The 22,089-nt window shown below is 37.4% G+C and overlaps 1 protein-coding gene across 2 annotated transcripts in view; it reads left to right on the forward strand.

The window, feature by feature from the left end:
* Window positions 1-22,089, forward strand: part of LOC134671231 (semaphorin-2A) — a 433,155-nt gene that overhangs the window by 345,160 nt on the left and 65,906 nt on the right. The window lies entirely within an intron of this gene.

The following is a 22,089-nucleotide window of genomic DNA, read 5'->3' on the forward strand; positions in this document are numbered from 1 at the left end:
CGACTTTGATGGATCATCAATTATTTGTCGATCAATTGTACTAAATTTACCACACCAGGCGAACGACGTCGATCGATTGATCGCTTTGACAGTAAATAATAAGTATAATAACAACCCGCCAGTAGTTCAGATTTAGTTTTTTTATTACTAGGATCAGAGGATGAAACTTTACTAAAACGTGTAAAAAGTATACGTGCATAAAACGCTTTAATAGACGTTAGAGTACCTATGAGGTGCTGTTACATTAATATAGTCACAAATCTGAAAATGTCAAAGGCTAATTTTACATTTTGATTGCAAGACCCATGGGATTGACGACCGGTCTGGCCTAGTGGGTAGTGACCCTGCCTGCGAAGCCGATGGTCCTGGGTTCGAATCCCAGTAAGGGCATTTATTTGTATGATGATACAGATGTTTGTTCCTGAGTCATGGGTGTTTTCTATGTATTTAAGTATTTGTATATTATATATATCGTTGTCTGAGTACCCACAACACAAGCCTTCTTGAGCTTACTGTGGGACTTAGTCAATCTGTGTAAGAATGTCCTATAATATTTATTTATTTATTTATTTATGGGACACGTACGTACAGTCAGCATCAAAAGACAGGTGTATTACGTGTCAAAAGTATCTACATACACCTGTAATTATCTCCATTTTCTCTGGTAGTTAAACAAAAATACATATATGTCACTATGTAATGTATGTATAGAGCAAATAAACTGTTACAGTTTTGAACGCAGTTTGCATTCGTGTCGAGATATATCTCTATTTGGAAAAGTATTCGAGGGTGGCAGATACTTTTGGTACGTTCTTTCATACCTACGCTACTATTGATTCTGACTGTACATGCTAATAATTTTGCTTGCTAGTCAGATATATGGCACTTCCTCTTTGTCAGATCATTTGTATGCCTAATTTATCTTCAACAGAGATTTCAGTAGCAAAAATACACGTATCAACATATTTAGATTTTATAAAAAAATGTTTTCCTTTATCAAGTTGTTTCGAGGGTACATTCCGGAAACCCTATTAGCGAAGTTTCGGTATCCATTGGACCGCGGCTTTATTGGTACAAAATCACTGAACCAGTTAGGGTGACACGCAAAAAACATCTTACAAACCAGTAAACTTGTAAACTTGTAAATTAACTTATTTATTTTTCTCTTTTCTATTGAAATGTCAACAATCCTTCATTTCATTCGTCTGCTCGTTCGCTTTCAATATATTAAAAAAATTACTAATCAAAAGGAGAAATGAAGAGTTTACATTTAGAATTATTATTCAACCTTTAAAGTAAGTATATTAAGTAATATCTAGGTCATGTCATTTATAATAGTTACGGAAAACAGAGATATGAAATATTTGCCAATTTACGATTAATCTGAACATACAGAAGAAACATCTGGAACAAAACATGAAAATCGGATTATATTATCATAACTACAAAAACAAAGCTATTCAAGGCGGCTTATTGAACCCTGGCACAAACGCCGACGCGGCATCAATAGTTATATCCGCGAACGCGAGGCAATAGGGAAAATAAAACAATATGACGATACCTTAGCCAATATGGCGGTTGTAAGACAAACAGGTATCAATATCGGGGTATCCATAGCCGGCACCGGCGCCGTCAATAAGCGTGAAGCGACCAACTGCTGGGATTGAGGCCGCGAAGGAAACAGGGCTGCCGTGCGACACTATTACCTGCAATATGTATATTAAGTATGTATATATTTTCGTTGATTTTTTTTTATAATTGTGTTATGTTCCTGGAAACGCGGTATACAAGTTGTTTTCGGGTGTGTAATTGTTCTAGTCGGGATATGGTGTTTGTGTTTTGTGATTGTTAAGTGTAGTATGTGTGTGTGTGTGTGATTGTGTGTGTTATATTAATATCTGTCGTGATTGTTACACCGGATGGTCTCATTGGAAGATCATCACTGGAAGTCGCCAGCAACATGCTGAGGTGAGACCATTTCGTGGCACTTTCTCCTTTTTTATGTTTCTCTGCTTGTATAATTTTGTGCTCACATATAAATAGTTATATTCTAATCTATTTAATACTATACAAATGATCTTTAGTGTCCCGTTGTTGCTGTTTGTATTAAGTCACTATCTATGAAATGGTGTACAACTGATGGTCTTTAATCTAAAGAGCGATTTCTTGTCGATCACCTATGAGAAGAGTAAATTAATATTTATAGAAATAGGTAGAGAATACTTCTAGAAGATTTTGTAATGAAAGCCTGCGTATTATAATATTACGTGATACCTATAATGTAATGCGATTACTTTCTAAAGGTAGGCACGGTGAACCAGTGTTGGCATCAATCTGAACTAAATCAATCCGGATTGATCAATCGAATTGACGCGTCAATCCGAATTGATCAATCCGGAATGATCAATTCGAATTGATTCAATTCAGATTGACGCGTCAATCCGATTGAATCAATCGGAATTAACGCATCAATCCTCAATTCGGATTAAATCAATTCTCAATCTAGATTAACCATAGTCCCTAAGATTACTTTTTAAAGGTGTCCTTTTTTGGGACTTACTTACTGGACTTAAAGTCGATATCTGAGGTTCCCAGAGGTTCGAAAACATGTTGCTGATGTCAGTATTGACTGATGTCCCTTTTTGGGACATTTTTCGAAATTGGCCGATTACGTTCATATTCGTTATCGATGTCGACCATAGGTCCCGAAAGATGTCCCTTCCATTTCGGGACATTTTTTTTAATTATTCATTGACACTTTAAAACGATATCTGAGATTTCCAAAGGTTCACATGGTAGGTAACATGTTTCCGACGGCAATAAAGACTTAGTTTCCTTTTTTTTTGACATTTATATGACATTTCTTAAAATTAACCGATTGCGTTCAAAATCGTTATCTGAGGTGCCCAAAGGTTTCGAAACATGTTTCTGACGGCAATACCGAGAAATGACTTTTTACCTACGCTAAGGTTCCGAATCATGTTTCCGACGGTAATATTCCGAGATGCCCTGTTTTGGGACATTTTAGGACATTTCTTGAAACCAACCGATTGCGTTCAAAATTTATATCTGAGGTGCCCAAAGGTTGCCCAAAAGAATGATTTATTTTTATTGAATGCCTTGCGAGTATTACAGGCTTCATATATTGAACTTTACTTGTTATTATGGATATTATTTATTCATTTATCTCACAATAACAATCTGTCATAAAAACATAACAAGCATCAAATGAAATCGAAGGAAGCCCGAAATATGATATTTTTTTTATTGATTTAGACATAATTATAATATCGTATAGAAGTTATCTTACAGATGTATTCTCATAATTAATTTTTATACATTAATCTTGCACACGAAAATAACAAAGTGAAATTTTTAAACCCACATAACATTGTTCTAGAATAAAAAAATGTACCTATAGATATTCAATGTTAACCTTTACGACAAATAATAGTTGGTAAATGTTACTTACCGTAAGAACAACTGCGATGTCCAATCCTCAAAGTCACGCCAAGTTAATCGTATGAAACAGTCCAGAAGTAAATCCAAAATTCCGTATAACAAGCCAACGCCAAAAGAAAATCCACAGTCCAATTTAAAACAAACACACACAGTCACTCACCAACAAACAACAAGGGTTGAAGACCGAATGTCTTATCTCTACTGGACTCAAACTGGACACCACTAGAACAATAAAAGGATTAGAATCATGCTATCTCTTTCGCACTCGTACGTTTTTAGAACGCATCTTGTTATCAGCAGGGTGGCGTAATGCAGGTAGTAAAGTAAGTACGCGGCTAAAGTTTAGAATCTAAATATTGCCGTTGAAACCATGTTTTGCACCTCAGATATCGATTTTGAATGCAAGCAGTCACTTTCAAAGAATGTCACTAAAATGTCCCAAAACAGGACACCTTTTAATATTGCAGTTGAAAAGATGTTTAGAAACCTCTGGTTACCACAGATATCGATTTTAAACGCAATCGGGTAATTTCTAGAAATGTCCCAAAAAAAGGGCATCTCTCAATATTTCCCCCGGAAACAAGTTTCGAAACCTTTGGGCACCCCAGATATCGATTTTGAACGATATTGGTTAATTTCAAGGAAAGTCCCGAAAATGTTACAAAAAGGACATCCTTCATATTGCCGTCGGAAACATGTTTCTGAACCTTTGGTAAACTCAGACACCGCTTTTGAACGTATTTGGCTAGTTTCGAAAAATGGCCTAGATAAAAAGGACATTAGGTAGGTACATACAAAGTAATCGTCAATCCGAATTGACGATTGAGCATTGAGGATTGACCGATCAATTCGAATTAACGATTAGTAATCGTCAATCCTCAATCAGTAGATTTAGAATTAGTTTCGTCAATCGTCAATTCGGATTGATCGGTCAATCCTCAATCGTCAATTCGAAATGATTTTTTGCCAACACTGCGGTAAACATAGATATTAAATGGAACTGAAAAATACAAGTATACCTACCTGCAGCTCAAACAAGTTTTTATAACAATTTTTATCAAAATTCTATTCTCATATTTTCAAGTCTCTTGACTGTATTCGTCCATTTTATCTCTTAGTTTCGTAAAATATAACTACCTACATAATTATTGATTACACTTTATTCATATGCTTTGATTAATCGTCTAACCAATGACTGGCAACTTGCATGAATTATTCGGTTTATTTATTGCAAATCAGGAACCGCATCAATATCCCCGCATAAAAAATATTTCGGCAACCCAAAGGGCTGATTTATAGACGGCGCGCGAACTTGCATGCGATTTTAGGTACATTGCGGAGTGTTGGTTACGTCCTATTCAACCGACCGATCAAAACCCGCAAGGTATTAAACTCGCATGCGAGTTCTCGCATTGTCTAAATCAGCTTTCCGCGGATTTTCGTCCATTATCACCCAGATTGCTATCGGTGCAACTCACTTAATCACCGTGGCCAAACTGAGAGCTTCTCGTTTTTTTTATTTAGTTATTTATTATACTAGAAGTTACAACTTTATTGTTACATACAATGCTCCACAAAACTACATTTAGTTTGACTGTGGAGTCTCAGTATACTATAATACTATACTTAATTAAATTTAAAAATTAGAATAGGTTTACATTCGTAGTTGAAATAGGTTTCATTAAGCTTACTGGCGCGTGACTTTTTCAATGTGTGATTTTCAAAAAATACTACATTTAACTGGAAATTCTCGATGGAATCTTGACATTGCGTTTGTAATCGTGGAGTTATTAAGATAATCGCGTTTTGGTAATATTAAATACTTATTTTTAATTATTAAAGCTAAATAGATTTTCATAATTTTACTACTTCTCATTATATCTTCACAAAAATTCGTCACAAATTTAGAAAAACTGCTTGATCAAAAATATTTTACTGAGTTATATTCATTCGAAAAAAATAGACTTATTTCAAATTCATGTGATTTAAAAGGAGTAAAATCAGAAAAATCTTACAGTGGTTTTGAAATTGAATTATTTAGTAATATGTGCCAATTGTGCTGACAATTCGATAAAGTTTGGTGAATGTATTTTGACTTATTATAGTTATTATGAAAACACTATCATACCCACTTCTGCATGGTACGTTTTTATAATCATAATATTTTAGTAGTACCTAATTTTTATTTTTTTTAGTTTGGTCAGGTTTTGCTGAAGAAAATGTATAATGTTTTTTATTCTAAGAAATAAACTATAAACTGGCAACCCTGGTACGTGCCGCGCTCAGATTGTCACCGATTACCGCCCAGATTGCTATCGGTGCAACTCACTTGTTCGACGTTCCCCGCGCCAAATTGTGTGTTGTACGCTACCGTGCGTAAGGGTGGTATTCCATCTTGTCCAATGTCATTGCGTCTCACTCTCTCATTAAGTAAAATGTGAGAAAAAATACACATTGGACAAAGAAATTGGACAGGTGGAATACCACCCTAAGCTACAACACCGATCTACTGTGCCAGTATAGTCCAAATAAGCCAAAATATGGGTAGTATTATTATTCAATAATGTCACCCATTAGCTTTTTTAAGCGCATGAGTTTCATCAGTATAAGTAATAGACCATGACGTTGCCATGATATGCCTATTTTTATGTAAATTTATTTAAAAAGTTGACTTAGTTACGGTGGCCAACTTCGAACTGACTTACTGGACAAGACAGATATTTTTGGAATCTTGATCTATTTATGTAGCTAGTGAGACAAATTTATATATACATAGATAGAAGTTAAATAAATTTAAACAATCGCATTGATATAAAATTATGAAATAAAGCCTCCTGCCTGCATCAAAGTTCATATTTTATGCATATTCCACTCGTCTGCTCTCACACCGATCACGATCAAACATATCATTGAAGCCGATAATGATTTTACCCATTCAAATTGATGGAATATTATAAATAGCTCGCGCTTAAAAGTGGTGCTCGAATAATCAATAAGAAGTTTAAATAATACGCAATAAAGCTGAGCCTCGATATAGTGTTTCAAAAATTCCATTTTCCGTGAACGGCCCATTAGCGGAGGGATCTGCAATCTCGAGAGATTGAAAATCAAACAATGCGAGCGTTTGTAACATAATACCATTCGTTATTAAGACGCGAATGTGGTATTAGAGGGAAATAAGGCACAGGCGAAAGAACGTCTCGGCCGAGGGGAGCGCGACACAGAAAATGTTTATAGAGAACAGGGTAAGGGGGTAACGTCCGTAATAAAATTTTATATACCTTAATATTTTGGCGAACGATGAGTCGAGGCGTGTGTTAAATTATGTACGTACTTCAAGCACAGAATAAGTAATAGTACTACCGTACAGAAAGTACACTTCCTACAAAACCGAAGTTTGACAGCGATTCAGGGTCGAATTATGATATCCCTTTCTAACTTATGGCACTATCCCTTGGCTATTGAGGGTTGTCAAAATTTAAGTCATTATCTTATCTGTGGTCGCGCACGCAAAGGGACATCAAGTTGTGTCAACCCCAATAATTGCTTAGAGCAATGCTGAGCCGAACGGAGCCGAGTTTGCCCGAAGTCAGGAGTGTTTCCCCACTGCTTCAAGATGCTGCAGAAATTACAACAGCGAACGCGCTTATTTATTTTTGTTTAAACAATAAGTTCACAGGTATTTAGGTACATAGTGTGAAGTAATTATAGAACCTTTTGTTTACAAATGGCGCTCGTAAATTATTCCCAATAGGCGATCACCGTAGTGTTGTACAAACAAACAACCCTTTAAGGCTCTCTCGCCTCGAGTACACATCATTCCGCCGTGAGATAATTTATGTAAATAAAATTCACATTACCCGTCTCCTATTCAAAGACTCGCTCCGACATGTTTTTCGAGAATGTTTAGTGTTGTGTTTTTTTATTATCTCATCTTTGATGTCACTATTTGCTTGTGTCACCGAGGCGCAGTATTTCATAATTTTTTCCGCTCTCAGCTACGGATTCGCTAACATTTTATCACGTGCTAAAAGCTATTTGATATTTATGTACGTGCTCTTCCCCAAATACAAACAACGTTATTAAAACGTACTCCCACTTGGATACCTAACTCAGAGACGTTTTATATGAAGGAAACGCTGAGCGGCTCGGTCAATTTCAAAACCGTAGATATCAAAATATATTCGCTGGAGCCGGTTTAATGCATAAACTCAGACTTTGTTTCATCAGAGTTTCAGGAAAATACGTCCAACACTTGGATATTTTCCACTATTACCATCGCAAAACTAATAAAGACTTGAAAAGTTTTAAGAGCGCATTTGGTAAAAATACGGTGTCGCAAAACTTTTCTTTATTAGTTTCCCCTTTAATCCGGCCAGGCGTGTCCCAATGTCTTTATGGCGAATTTTCAATCTTGAGTCTGGGTGGAAACCAATAAGAAATCAACTATTTGTTCCCTGATTCCCGTGCATCGGTTCGAGGGGAGTCTCGATTCTTTACGACTTCTTTTACGATTGGAGGTGCATTCAGAATTAGTCCGCGCTACCGAGAAAGCCTTTCCGTGTCTGCGAAGATGAATGGAAAAAAGGATTACAATGACTAACAGTGAGTTCTTCCCCAAAGCGCCCAATGCTGGCATATCAAACTTTTTATTGGTTAATCGAAATCTGGTCGCTAGGGTGACGTTAGGTAACTGCTTACCCAGCCGTGGCATAACGCCATAAAATTATACGAACTATTGTTCCCCTAAAAAAACTTTTTTCTCTTAAACATAGCAAAACTTTGATTATTTGAACGGAAAGTATAGCCGTAATATCGGTCTCCAATACCCGGAGCCTCAGTCGAGCGAATAATGTAGCTCATTTTTAAATCGCTGAAGTTTTCCGTAACAGCAGGAAGAATGTTTACGATATTGTTAGCTTTTTATCTTAGCATTTTTCCGTATTTCTTGAGATCAATATTCGCGGAGTATTTGCTTAATTCGGGACGCGGTGTCTCGTTAATTCTGTGTAAATATGTAACACGGGAGTTATAAATTGCTAGCATGCATTTCCGAAATTGTGGTACAGAGCAGAGTGAGTTCATAAAGTGAAGTTAATAAGCAGTAAAGGGAGGTATTCAGGTAATCTGTCAGTCTCGAGAAGGCTCGCTTTATGGAACACCTCGTGCCGCGTGCCTTCCTATTAAACACTGCCAGATGTCTAACCGCCTAATTAATATTTACATTAATTTATTCTCACCTGCTGGCGTGAGTAATAATCTCCGTAAAAGCCAAGTTTATAAGATAAGATATAAAGCAAGTTACGACGCGATAAATTCTTTGCTTTTCATAGCACTACAAGTTAAAATGTACGTGTAAAATTTATGAAAAAGTAGGTAGGTAAGTTTAATTAAACAAACACGCGCACGCAAGGAAATATGCTTTCAATTTAAATAGTTCAGAATACAACAAAGTAAATGGAAAGCTATGTTTTATGTATACTTATCTGACACAAATGGGCTTCGTAGAAAGAAACTTGAGAAATAAAACTAAGGATTTGAACAAGTAGTGATTAATATCTAATAGCTAGTTCAGAGACGCTGATACTGATACTTCAAGATCTATATCTCTAAGGGCCGGTTGCACTAACCACAGTTGAAGGACTGACTAACGTCACTCAGCAGTGGTCTATGAGATTTCCCATACAATAAAATTACAAACTCTTTAAAGGTGACAGACGGTTTGGTGCAACCGACCCTAATTCTATCAGATTTCGTTGTCCCTTTTTTTTTATTATTATTACGAATGGGCTTACTCATGGCCACAGACTAGCCGAGGCGTAGTACAGTACGATGGAGCGAGCTCGCCCAGAAAATCGCCCTTTCAGCAGCAGGGGCCGAGAACTGAGAATTTTGAGATCCTGCTAAAACGGGCTGCAAAGTATTATATTATAGATTCAGAATTATGAAACGGAGCGTATGATATGGTCATACTGTGTTATTACAAAATACTGTCCTTTAAGCGCAAGCTGAAGGCGGGGTCTCGCGTTAATACTTTATTACGGTTCGTATGAGATTACTCGGTTTCCTTTTACGACACTGGTTTAATCGCTCCTAAGTTTCATCGACTCTGCTGAATTACCCGCCGCCTCGAGAGCTACTTTATGTTTTAACAACATTTTCTGTTACTTATTAGCTTTTCTTTAAGGTCATAAAAGCTGATTAAGCCCCGCGAGTCGACTTGTAAAAACTTTCTTAATTTATTATCGTAAATTGTTTAACCGACCGATTTATTAGGTACAACAAAAGTTTTAGGCAACATTGTAGAATATTCTAAATGTTATTAAAATGTTAGTATATTTTAAATAAATAAAAAAATCTTATATTTTGTCCTCCCGAGATAAACAATAAGTAGACTAGATAAACAAACTACTGTTTTTAACTTTTGTCACCAATTTATCAGTACATACAAATATAGAGCTTGATATTTTCATACATATAATATTTAACTCTACTTTCAATTTTTATAGATACTAACCAATACGTATGAAGCTACCTACATTCGATATTTATTTTGCTTTCACGAAAGTTACTCTAAAGGTGACAGTCCATTTCCAACGACAGCTGCACTACTGTTCATTTTACTATGGAAATTGACAATGACAGCGACGCGTTCAGTACCGGTAGTGCAGCTGCGGTTAGAAATTGAATGTTACCATAACTTGAAAATGGCTGTCAAGCTGTAATCAAAAGTAAACTTGAAGGAATTCGACCAGAATATTATAACATATATATTATACGCAACAAAATACGTAAAAATGTGCGTATTCTGGATTTAACAAAGGCGTGATCAGCTTCCGCACTCAGATGGCTACGATTATCATTGCTTACCGTGCGTAAACGAGTCGGATGCTCATGCTCAGACCCCTCAGCATTGGTAACATTCCATTTCTAACCGCAGCTGCATTACTGTCAATTTTACTATGGAAATTGACAATGACAGCGACGTGTTCAGCACCGGTAGTGCAGCTGCGGTTAGAAATGGAATGTCCATTTCCAACGACAGCTGCACTACTGCTGCGACGTTACTGTCATTCATTTTACTACGGAAATTGACAATAATATCGACGTGTCGGAGCAGTAGTGCAGCTGCGGTCAGAAATGGAATGTTACCTTTAAAGTGACATTCCATTTCCAACTGCAGCTGCAATACTATTCATTTTACTATGGAAACGCGTCGCTGTCATTGTCAATTTCCATAGTAAAATGAACAGTATTGCAGCTGCAGTTGGAAATGGAATGTCACTCTTAAGCGACCACGCGACATCTTGATAAACAGACCTAACGTGACAATGACAGCGCCGCTACTCGGGTCGTCGCGCGCGACTTCCTATGTCAAGCGCGACTGCAGGCATGGCGTCGACAGTGACAACGCAAGTCATGCTAAGCGGTCAGATTATACAAGAGCAACTCTCAACATCCTTTCAGTAGTTTGCCTGGGCATTCTATTCGCTAGAGTTCGGTAACTAATTGGAATAACCCCCCAGTACATTATCTCGACACGTGTACCGATTAACTAGCTAACTCACTTCGAGTTCGTTCGCGGTCGTGACTCAAATCTTATATCGCAGCTGCGTGAATACGTGTGGCCGGAGGACAGGTTCAAGTTTCTGTTCAGTGAGACGAAATGACTTTGACTAGCCTAGACTAGGCGTGGCTCATTCCGCGATTTCGTCGCTTTGCTACAGGTAGCTAAAAGTACATCCGTTTGACCCCAATTTTGGGGTTTGCCATAAGCCGCGCGTGGCGCTGTCGCCACCTAGCGGCCATATCTGTGCTGATCGTGACAGACGCGTTTTGTTAGAGAGTGAGCCTTCTGTACCTAGTACTATTATTTATTCTGTGCCTAGACTAGCGAGATACTGCCGCGGCGTATCGTGCTAGGGGTACACCGTAAGTGGTGGGGTTTCAAGATATTTTCGGGCTAGATACTTTAAATAAATGATAAGTCTAAGAAAGGAATAAAACAAATTTCGAAAAAGGACAACACATATTGGCATAAACTTGGACTACCTACAAAACACGAAGATTTAACGCTAAATATTTGTAGACGGTGTATTATATATGTAAAGTATTAAAGTAGTAAGCAGGCATATAATTAGTATATTTTCAAACGGTAACATTTTAATTCAAAACTTAAATAAAATTAGTAGGTACCACTGAACGAACGTGTCCAAAATTTAGAAATAAAACAACACCAATAAAGTATGCATCTTCATTTCTATCCACACCCTTTATTGCCTTTTCCAAACCCGTATCATTTCGCACGAGCACTTTAAACTTGTCCTTTGGGAGCATAGCATACAAAATATTTAATTTAGTATCGTCCATGCTATTTGTAAAGTCAGAGGCGATAACAGAAATAGGAATGGCCGGCAGGTGACTTTTAATTAATCCGAGGTATATTTGCCATCAAAACCCTGCCAACTGTCTTTATTTAATTCCAATTTGATTTGACTCTGTCTCTCGGTGTCTTTGTTTTTGCGTTAGCATAAACAAATCCACATCAAATAACCTAATAACAAGTCAATATTTAATTTGGGAATTGGCCCCTTGTTGCCGATTAAAAGCGATGATTACTGATAGCTATCGATGAATTCAGGTTGGTGCGGACTTGCGGAGCGTAGAACCCAATTTTGAATGCAATCTTGATCAATCGCGATTACACAGTTGTATAGTTCGTGGTTCAAAATATATTATTCATCAAGTATTCCGACGATTGACGAATTAAAATTTGACATTTTGTTCATGACTCAAAGGCATCTGGCCTGAAATTATTATATTTTATTTATTTTACCTTACGTATGTAAATTATTACAATACAGTTAACGACCGGATAGGTTTTCAACGGTTCTTATAAGCTTATAGAGTAAAATGCCCATGCAATAGTTTATGTAGGTATATTTTATTGAAATTCTCTGAATGTATTCTTTGTTTTTATGAACGACAATATTCCGATTTAAAATCCACTTATAAAGAAAAGCCTAAGGGATCTTTAATACTATCAATATTCAAAACGTCAATTTTTAAATTTGCAAAATATTTCAAAAGATTGACCACTTTTTGTCGTATTGAAAAAATCATAATACATCACCGAAAATGTTTCTTCAAAACAAATACCACTGCTTATTCCAAACCAGGCAAGAACACCGCAAGTTAATGGGCCAAGTTTCCATGTAAGCCAATTGTGTGCCGTTAATCTAATCGGTGCCGTGTAGAACGATATTTTCATATCGGGCCCATTACCTACGGTTACAATTGCCAAATGAAAAATACGCGGATTTCCTGTCGGCGGTAATCGCCATGTAATCCATCAAGGGAAACGATGGCGCACGCTTTGCTTAGGAAACGCGCCGTTGCCGATGTCACGATATTTACGAGGATTGTGACGGATGTGTGAACGGCTGCCGATGCTCAGATTATCGTTATGAATTCAATTGTTTTTTTTTATGATAATTGTTTCTGTTATGTGGCTATTCTAAATAAGTGTGTTCTACGTAATGTTTAAATAACGTATGATATTTATGAAATGAAATATCGGGAACCCTTCCTGTCCACAAGAAGTGGCTACGTTTATATTTGAATTCTAAAGTAAAGTCTATTTCGTGTCTTAATTTGAGTATAATTGTACAGTATTGCTTATTCCAATAGAAGAACATACCACAGTCTGAAATATTAAGTTCTTTCTTGTTTTTAATATTATCTGATATTTCACAGCTATAATTTTATTTGCCTTTCCAATATTTCAAAGAACTAGGTTTGTTTAATTTATTAAATGATTCACACTGTTTCTTTGAAGTTTCTTTTATAAATAACAGCTTGGCAACAGGCTTTTAGAGAATTTGTTTTATCATTTGTACAGATAAGTTACGAGTGATCTAAGTACAAAGCAACATTGTTTTATTATAACTGGCAATAAAGCGTACTCCACAGAGACTGGGCGGTGTGACCCGCATAGGATATTCGAAGCAGTGGGGAACTCGGAAATTATAGTTATACCCTCGAAACAGAGAACGTTGTTTGCTTAAACTATCCTTGACCAAAATAATTTGGCGCGATACGATCTGTGGAGCGTGCTACGGTTTATTATAACTTTCTTCGTTTGAACTCCAGCTGCGAGCTCGGTACTGGCCGGTGTTGCCTCATGCGATAAAACAATTACCCCAATGAAGCCATGTTTCCTTCGTACATTCACGGTCCGAAAAATGGCAAAAGTTTTCACAGGCATATGAATCAGATTAGTAAAGTCAAAGAAGGAATTTTGCCCTAATTTGAAACAAAATCGCTTTGTTTGCTTTATTTGTTGTAGGCACGACAGGCAATCTTCATTTGGATAAATAATAGTGCGGTATTCATGGCAGTTAATTTTTATTTGGTCGGTAACCGTGTAGCTTGTAGGTCATTCATCATCATCATCATCATTTCAGCCTATATACGTCCCACTGCTGAGCACAGGCCTCCTCTCATGCGCGAGAGGGCTTGGGCTATAGTCCCCACGCTAGCCCAATGCGGATTGGGGACTTCACATACACCTTTGAATTTCTTCGCAGATGTATGCAGGTTTCCTCACGATGTTTTCCTTCACCGAAAAGCTAGTGGTAAATATCAAATGATATTTCGTACATAAGTTCCGAAAAACTCATTGGTACGAGCCAGGATTTGAACCCGCGACCTCCGGATTGAAAGTCAGACGTCATATCCACTCGGCCATCACTGCTTGTAGGTAAAAGTACATAAACATGTTTAAATTGATATTTAAGATTAGCGGATATTTGTAGGCAAAAGAATTATGTATCATAATTTATTTAATTTATTTATATTTATAAATTTAATTCAGTTAACAAGGCCCATATTACAAATTTAATACCTTACTGACTAACATACATAATGTATTTTATAAACTTAAAACTAAACACTGAAACTAAAAACTAATGTGTTATTTAAATAAGTATATTTTTTCTTGGTTAATTTTTCTACCAATTAAATGCGTATTTAATTCAGTGTTATTTAAGTAACAACATAAATGATGCTGTATGAAATAAAATATATGTTTTATATTATTTTACTCTATAGTTTATTTTTCATTTCAGTAAATTTAACTGTTTATCGTCATCAACGATGTCTTATCATGCGGGATTTTGGGTTTTACTACTGCCAACAATAGGTACACCTATTAAGGCCTATCATTATTAACTGGAGTTTTCTAATAAGTCGCTATCTTATATCCTCATTATCTTTCAATTATAAATGATGAACCTTCTAGAAATGAATATAACAGTATCCGTAATAATAATATTGGTCGTACCACAGAATAAATATTAGTACTAGATACAGTACATAAGTATGGCTGCTAGGCGGCGACAGCGCCACGCGCGGATTATGGTGTAGCCACCAAAATTGGTGTGGAACGGATGTACTTTTAGCTACCTGTAGCAAAGCGACGAAATTGCGCAGTGAGCCACGCCTGGTCGTACTCTCCCCTACTTTAAACTAAAAAAATGTAAACAAAGCATTAGGTTAGTCCTGTCAGCTCGGGTGGTTCCGTTGTCGTGCCGCGGCCTAAACTGTTCGCGTGTGTTCGGATCTTGATAGCGCGGCGAGTAATTATAGTTTTGCTTATTACTAGACCACTGCCTACTGATTAGCCGGCGATTGCGTTCGCTTTGAACTCACCGCGAAATGAGGCAGTGCGGTTGCGAAGTGTCTGGGTTGATTAGGTTTAGAGGAACGTGTTGTTTTGGTGTGCATTATGACAGCGATGTGCCCATATGACTCGATTCCCACCAAATTGGTTATACCGGTTTGTTTACACAATTGAGAAGGTTATCCTACAGATCTTTTGCAAAAGAGTAAACCAAGCCAGGCGGCATGCGTATAATCAATACAATCATAACATTATACACATTATGCTACGAAGTATTTTTTTCTTTAGCCTATTAGTGTGTCCCACTGCTGGGCAAAGGCCTCCCCTCTTTCCCGCCACTTGTCTCTGTCTAATGCACACTTCCGCCACTCCACACAGAATGTAATTAGGTTGTCCCACCATCTCCGCTTGGGTCTTCCTCTGCCCCGAGATCCATCCTGTGGGATCCAGGATGTATTTATTTAGCTGAGCTTTATTGAGTTAACCAAAATAACAGAACCCAAAGCCACTGCAAACTATTATGTCATATTTATCGTTTTATCAACAAAATCATTTAAAACATAATTTATCATATGAAATTTATCTCGCGAACCAAACCCAATAACCGCGCGCAGCGTTTGAACTCGTTTTATAGAACAGAAACCGCTACGAGCGCTACACGCTACGTAGCCTACACTGTAGCCACGTACCTCGCCATCAGATATATCGTAGCGGCCAAGGTGTCACAATATCTGAGCACCTACTCTAACGCCCTGACAATAGAGGCGTATTCAGATATTTGTGAGCGCTTTAGCCGCTCCGATATATCTGATGGCGACTATACCTCGCCATTTCAAAGGCATATCATACAAAACAATTCTTACTTCATTGTCATCGTGCGGGATTGGATGATGAAAAATGCATCGTCACCGAATATGATTCTGACAGCCGCAGTGAAAGATACCGGCGGCCGTGCTCAAATATGTACGCTTCATGCCGACGCCGAATGCTAGCGAATATACGTACAGTCACTTGCAATAATATGTTACTCTTCGGAGGCCGCAAAAATATCTGACACTGTCTTATTTGTAGAGCCATAAGAGCGTGTCACATATTTTTGCGGCCTTCGAGAGTAACATATTATTGCAGGTGACTGTACAAGAATCCATTATGTGAATGTCAGTCGGCTAGGTATATTTTGATGGAAAAATAATAGTCAATAATAGATTACTGTACTTATTTTGATATAGTTTGAATTGGAATAGGTTGCTATAAAATTCATGTGCAAGATTATATATTATTAAAACTTTCATATTAAAGTAATTGCTTTTTCAATAATATTACACGTTCATTAAAGTTTCGATTCCAGTCTGTTCGATATTTTTGTCATTGATATCACGTTTTAATGTCTGGCTAATTTTATAATTAAAGCATCATGTTTTGATGTCTGGCTTTGAGCCATGGGCAAACTATAACGAGTGATGTGCAAAAAAATTTTTTTCGTAATTAAGCGCAGTTAAGAAGCTGTGATTAATTTTAACGAAAATTAACTAGATATTGTATTTATTGTACTTAATTCGTACACATATAAGTCTATACACTTGCATGCATCTAATTTAATTAGAAATGGCTTAACTGCCGTAACACAATGGGATCAGTTAACTTTAGTCTAATTACAGGTGCTTAGCTATGTAAAAAATTTTTGCAATTCACTCAAACAGCTTCTTCAGTTTTTAGGATTCCGTACCCAAAGGGTAAAACGGGACCCTATTACTAAGACTCCGCTGTCCGTCCGTCCGTCCGTCCGTCTGTCACCAGGCTGTATCTCACCAACCGTGATAGCTAGACAGTTGAAATTTTCACAGATGATGTATTTCTGTTGCCGCTATAACAACAAATACTAAAAAGTACGGAACCCTCGGTGGGCGAGTCCGACTCGCACTTGTCCGGTTTTTTTATTTGACGTTTTCCTATTATTATAGCACTACTTCCTAACATTTTAAATATTCCTCGATTCAACCGTAGATTCAATCTGCTTGTTTAAATACTAAACTTTAACTAACTGAGATTAGTTCTATCCGGTGCCACAGAATAAATAACTAGGTACTTATAGAAGATTCACTCTCTAACAAAACGTGTCTGTTACGATTGGGACAGATATGACCGCTAGGTGGTGACAGCGCCACGCGCGGCTTAGCTATTAGCTACCTGTTGCAAAGCGGCGAAATCTCGGAGTGAGCCACTCCTGCCGATGGATTTAAAAGGTTAAGTACAGTCGCCATCAGATATATCAGACCGGCCGAGGTGCTCAAAAATATCTGAACACGCACTCTAACGCCTTAACAATAGAGGCGTGTTCAGATATTTGTAAGCATCCCGAAGCTTGCACCACACTTCTATCGACACAAACATTTGAATTCGAGACGTAGAGATAGACAATTGTCAATTTCCATACTAAAATGAATGACAAGACAATGAATGACAGTAACGTCGCAACAGTAGTGCAGCAGCAGTTCCAACGACGGCAGCACTACCATTCATTTTACTATGGAAATTGACAATAACACCGACGCGTTCGTACTAGTAGTGCAGCTGCAGACAGAAATGCAATGTTACCATTATTCACGTAGATCTGAAGGGGATGCTTTTTTACTTAGGTTTATTAGTCTAATACTCGAACAATGTCCTTGATTACTAAATAGTATTACTAGTAAAAACAAAATTAATTTAATGAAATCGGTAAGGGCAAGCCAGAGAGTATATGCCCGTATTTTTGTTTTATATTACCAATATTATTTATTGCGCAGTAAAAATAATTATCCATTCGATTATAGGTACGCAGTTTTCTTAGCATGTAAAGTATTAAACATTTGACTTTCAATACTTTATTACAATAATTATTAATTAATGTTAAAGTTCCAGGGATAGATAATTTGTATTATTCATATAATTGATTTGTCATTGTCATATATATTTATCATATTAGTATCAAAACGAGACTATAATTAGTTTTCTTGTTATAATCCTATGACATTGATAGTAAATGTTAGTACATGGGTAAATAATGTAATCGAAAATAATGTTATTATTTCACACAAGTTGTAAGAAGTAAATATTGATGACCTCAATGTAATCATCCCGTTCGCTTTGTCACGTAAACAACACATAACATATTGATGTCTCTAATGGATGCTGGTAGACTAATAACGCTGTCATATAATATAACGAGCTCATAAAAGACAATGCATTTCGTATGTCTGTCTATCCGGCTAATATAGTAATGTGTAAGTTCATTGCCTGAACTTTTATTAAGTCTATCGCAGATCACAGCAATTTCCACGTTATTAAGAAACGTGCTTGGGATCTTATTATGTTTATTTCTTTAGTGCCATATTGCACGTATTTAGTATTTCCATTCTTCCAATATTGTCTTCATACGTTCCGAACTTAAATAAAAACTTAGCACTATGAATGCTGTGTGTATTTACTGTTTGTTACCTACTTGCATTTCAAATTTGTAAAAGTGTAACAACGAAGATACGCGAGACTAAACTAAAGGGAAAGTATCTGAAATGCTAAAAACGTAGCTAATCCATAAGTCAACTTGAAGCGCTCTCCCCAAACTGAGCTTACTCCGTTTTCCAATCAACGTCTCCAGGCAAGTCTTGCGTTAGCATACGTACATACGGCCGCATACATCGCCGTCACTGTATGCAAATGCAACAACAAGCTTGCAGCCGACTCTGTCCCTACGGCGCGTCTCCGAGCAATACTGATTTCTGCATCCACACCTGACTATTCCCCGCTGCCGATGTAGCATTCCCTATTCAAACTCTATTCGAAACAGCGAAATATTCCCTCGAAAACTTGTCTATATTAATTTGTAGAAAGTTTATGCTTGCAACAGGAGTCGTAATCAATTTTGGCGGACACTTATCCAACTTAGATTGCTTGGCACTTAAACTTTCTATGTCTAGACGCACTGCAATCAGAATTTTATATTTCATTCTATGATCAAAGCTAAACCCTTTCTACGCCGCAACCAAACCTATCTTAGTCCCTGAATAACATTTCTATTTTAATCTGATCCGGCCCTTGAAAAATACCAGCAGAACCCGGAATAACGTCGGCTTCTCGCTGAGAAGAAAGATACCCGAGGGACATCCGAAGTGGAAAACTAGTGAATTTATAAAGAGCACATATACTTTTGCGTCTCGTCAAGGTACAGTAGAAACTTGCATGGCTGAGCAGACGACGGCGCCGTGAAAAATGTATTCTATCAGGCGACAGCGCCGAGCGCGCAAATAGGAGAACAGTTTAAAAAGTCTGCCAAGAGGGAACTGGTCGCGTTGCGCTCGATTGCAAATTGACTATAAGTTAAATTGTCGCATAGTAGGCAACTGAAGATTTCCTTGTTATCAAACATGATACGTGAACATTGGTCTAACATATACACACAGTCGACCCATAAAATGTTTGCATAATTAGAATCTTAAAAATGTTTTTATTATTTTATCTAGTAACTAACATTTACGATTTAACAGCATACTAATTTTCATAATTAAATAATTATGGTTTCTTAGTATCCTATGGTTGCGTGACGTAAATTGCCTTTTAAGTTGTTTAAGCGACATTATTAAACCTTTCGTAGAAATCAAGTTAAATATATACATTTGTATAAATAATATGTTTAATGTTTGCTCACTGTAACATTATATGTATATGCGCAATAGTAATTTTGTCAAGTCAATCTCAAGGAGTCACAACTCTTACTAATGAACTTTACGAGTAGTTATATTAGGTTTATCACAAAGTCTTAGATAACTTCTAAATATTTCTAAGTCTGTTAAGTTCAGGTAATCTATTAGTTTCAAAGGTTCGAAATTAAGATGAGCCGTGTGTGATCGATTGATATACGGAGAGCAAACATTCGTTGGTACGTATCTCGGTTAGCCTCGACCTTGTTCGACCTACAGACTTCAGAACAGGAGCTGGATGACCCCAGAACGTGACCTGTCTTCAGAACTAAACAATAGGTTATTTATTAAACACAGTCATGCCTCCACATTGCCTTCACATAAGCTTAACATTTATTTTGAAAATGGTGCGCCGTCAGTGCCGTCACTCATAGTACGCAGAAGACTTAGTACTTTTTTTTTTTATTACTAGCTGTTGCCCGCGACTTCGTCCGCGTGGAATCTTATCTTCAACATTTTACATCTTTAGTACCTAATATGATTTTCATATCCAAGCAATGTTGAAATTAAATACTTTTCTTTTTTAGCAAGTTGTATGAAGTTTTAATTAAGTCAATTGGATTTTGATGTTGGTTGCTGAAATTACTTTTCTTGTATTCTCATAATTAGGTACCTATGCCCTTATACAAAGATTCAAGTTCCGCACTCACAAAATATCTGATCTCCATACAAACTTTCAACCCCTTTCTCACCACCTTGGGGGATGATTTTCAAAAATCTTGAATTAGTTTTCATGTTTTTTAATTTAATACCTTTTTTGCAAAAAGTTTAAGTTCCTAGCTTAAAATTAAATTTACACCCGAAGACGAACTTTCATCCCCTTTTCAACCCCCTTAGGGGTTGAATTTCCAAAAACGTTGCAATCACTTTTTTTTGTAATGGGCTATTATGCCTTTCTAAGAAGTTTCAAAGCATTTATAATGGATTAAAATTTTCAACCCCTTTTTAACCCTGTTAGGGGATGAATTTTACAAAACGCTGAAATTACTTTTCTCGTCTTTTAATAATATCCCTAAATACAAAGATTCAACTCAACCACTCGAAAATTTTTTTGATTGCCATACAAACTTTCAACCCCTTTTTCACCACCTTAGGGGATGAATTTTCAAAAACGCTGAAATTAGTTTTCTTGTATTTTAATAATATATCATTTTACGAAGTTTCAAATTCCTAGCTTAAAAGAAAACTTTAACCCCATACAAACTTTCATCCCCTTTTTAACCCCCTTAGGGGTTGAATTTCTCAAAATCGCTTCTTATCTCTCTCGTACACTTTATAAATGCAATCTGGTGTGTAAATTTCAACTTTCTGGCTTTTGTAGTTTCGGCTCTGCGTTGATGAATCAGTCAGTCAGTCAGTCAGGACACTTGCATTTATATATATAGATAGAATATGAATGGGCTTACTCATGGCCACAGACTAGCCGAGGCGTAGACGTGGCCTACGATGGAGCGAGCTCGCCCAGAAGGTGCCTGTTCACTCTTGATTTGAAGGTTGCCGGGTTATAAGAACACGGAAATATAGACGCCGGCAAGGAATTCCATTCCTTGGCAGTGCGCATAAGGAAAGTAGAAGCAAGGCGCTTCGTGCGAATTGGTGGAATACCTACCAAGTAAGGATGGAAACCGGCCGTGCGTCTAAAAGTCCGATGGTAGAATGGGGACGGTGGAATAAGCTCGTGTAGCTCTTGGGCACATTCCCCGAAGTGCAACCTGTAGAATACCGACAGGCTGGCGACTTTCCGCCGATGGGCCAAAGACTGAAGCTTAGCCGTTAGCTTCTTGTCGCCAATCATCCTCCTGGCTCTGCGCTCCACTGAGTCCAAAGCGGCGAGTTGGTATTTAGCTGAGCCATTCCACAGGTGGCTGCAATACTCCATACACGACCGGACTTGAGCTTTGTAAAGTGTTAGAAGCTGTCCAGGTGTGAAGTATCGCTTCACCTTATTTAGGACGCCCAGCTTTCTGGCCGCAGTTTGTGCTTTAGACTCAATGAAGCTGCCGAAGCTGAAGACTGAACTCAGCTCCATGCCGAGGAGTTCCAGGCTGTCGGTAATAGGTACAGATGCACCCCGGAAAGAAGGAGTCAGGTCGAATGGACTCCGTTTTGCGGAAAATAGACACGTCTGCGTTTTGGAGGCATTGAACGTGACCAGATTGTCATCACCCCACTGGGAAACGAGACTAAGGGTCAAGTTCATTCGCTCAA

The sequence above is a fragment of the Cydia fagiglandana genome, chromosome 15, assembly GCF_963556715.1.
Source record: "Cydia fagiglandana chromosome 15, ilCydFagi1.1, whole genome shotgun sequence".
Lineage (NCBI taxonomy): Eukaryota > Metazoa > Arthropoda > Insecta > Lepidoptera > Tortricidae > Cydia > Cydia fagiglandana.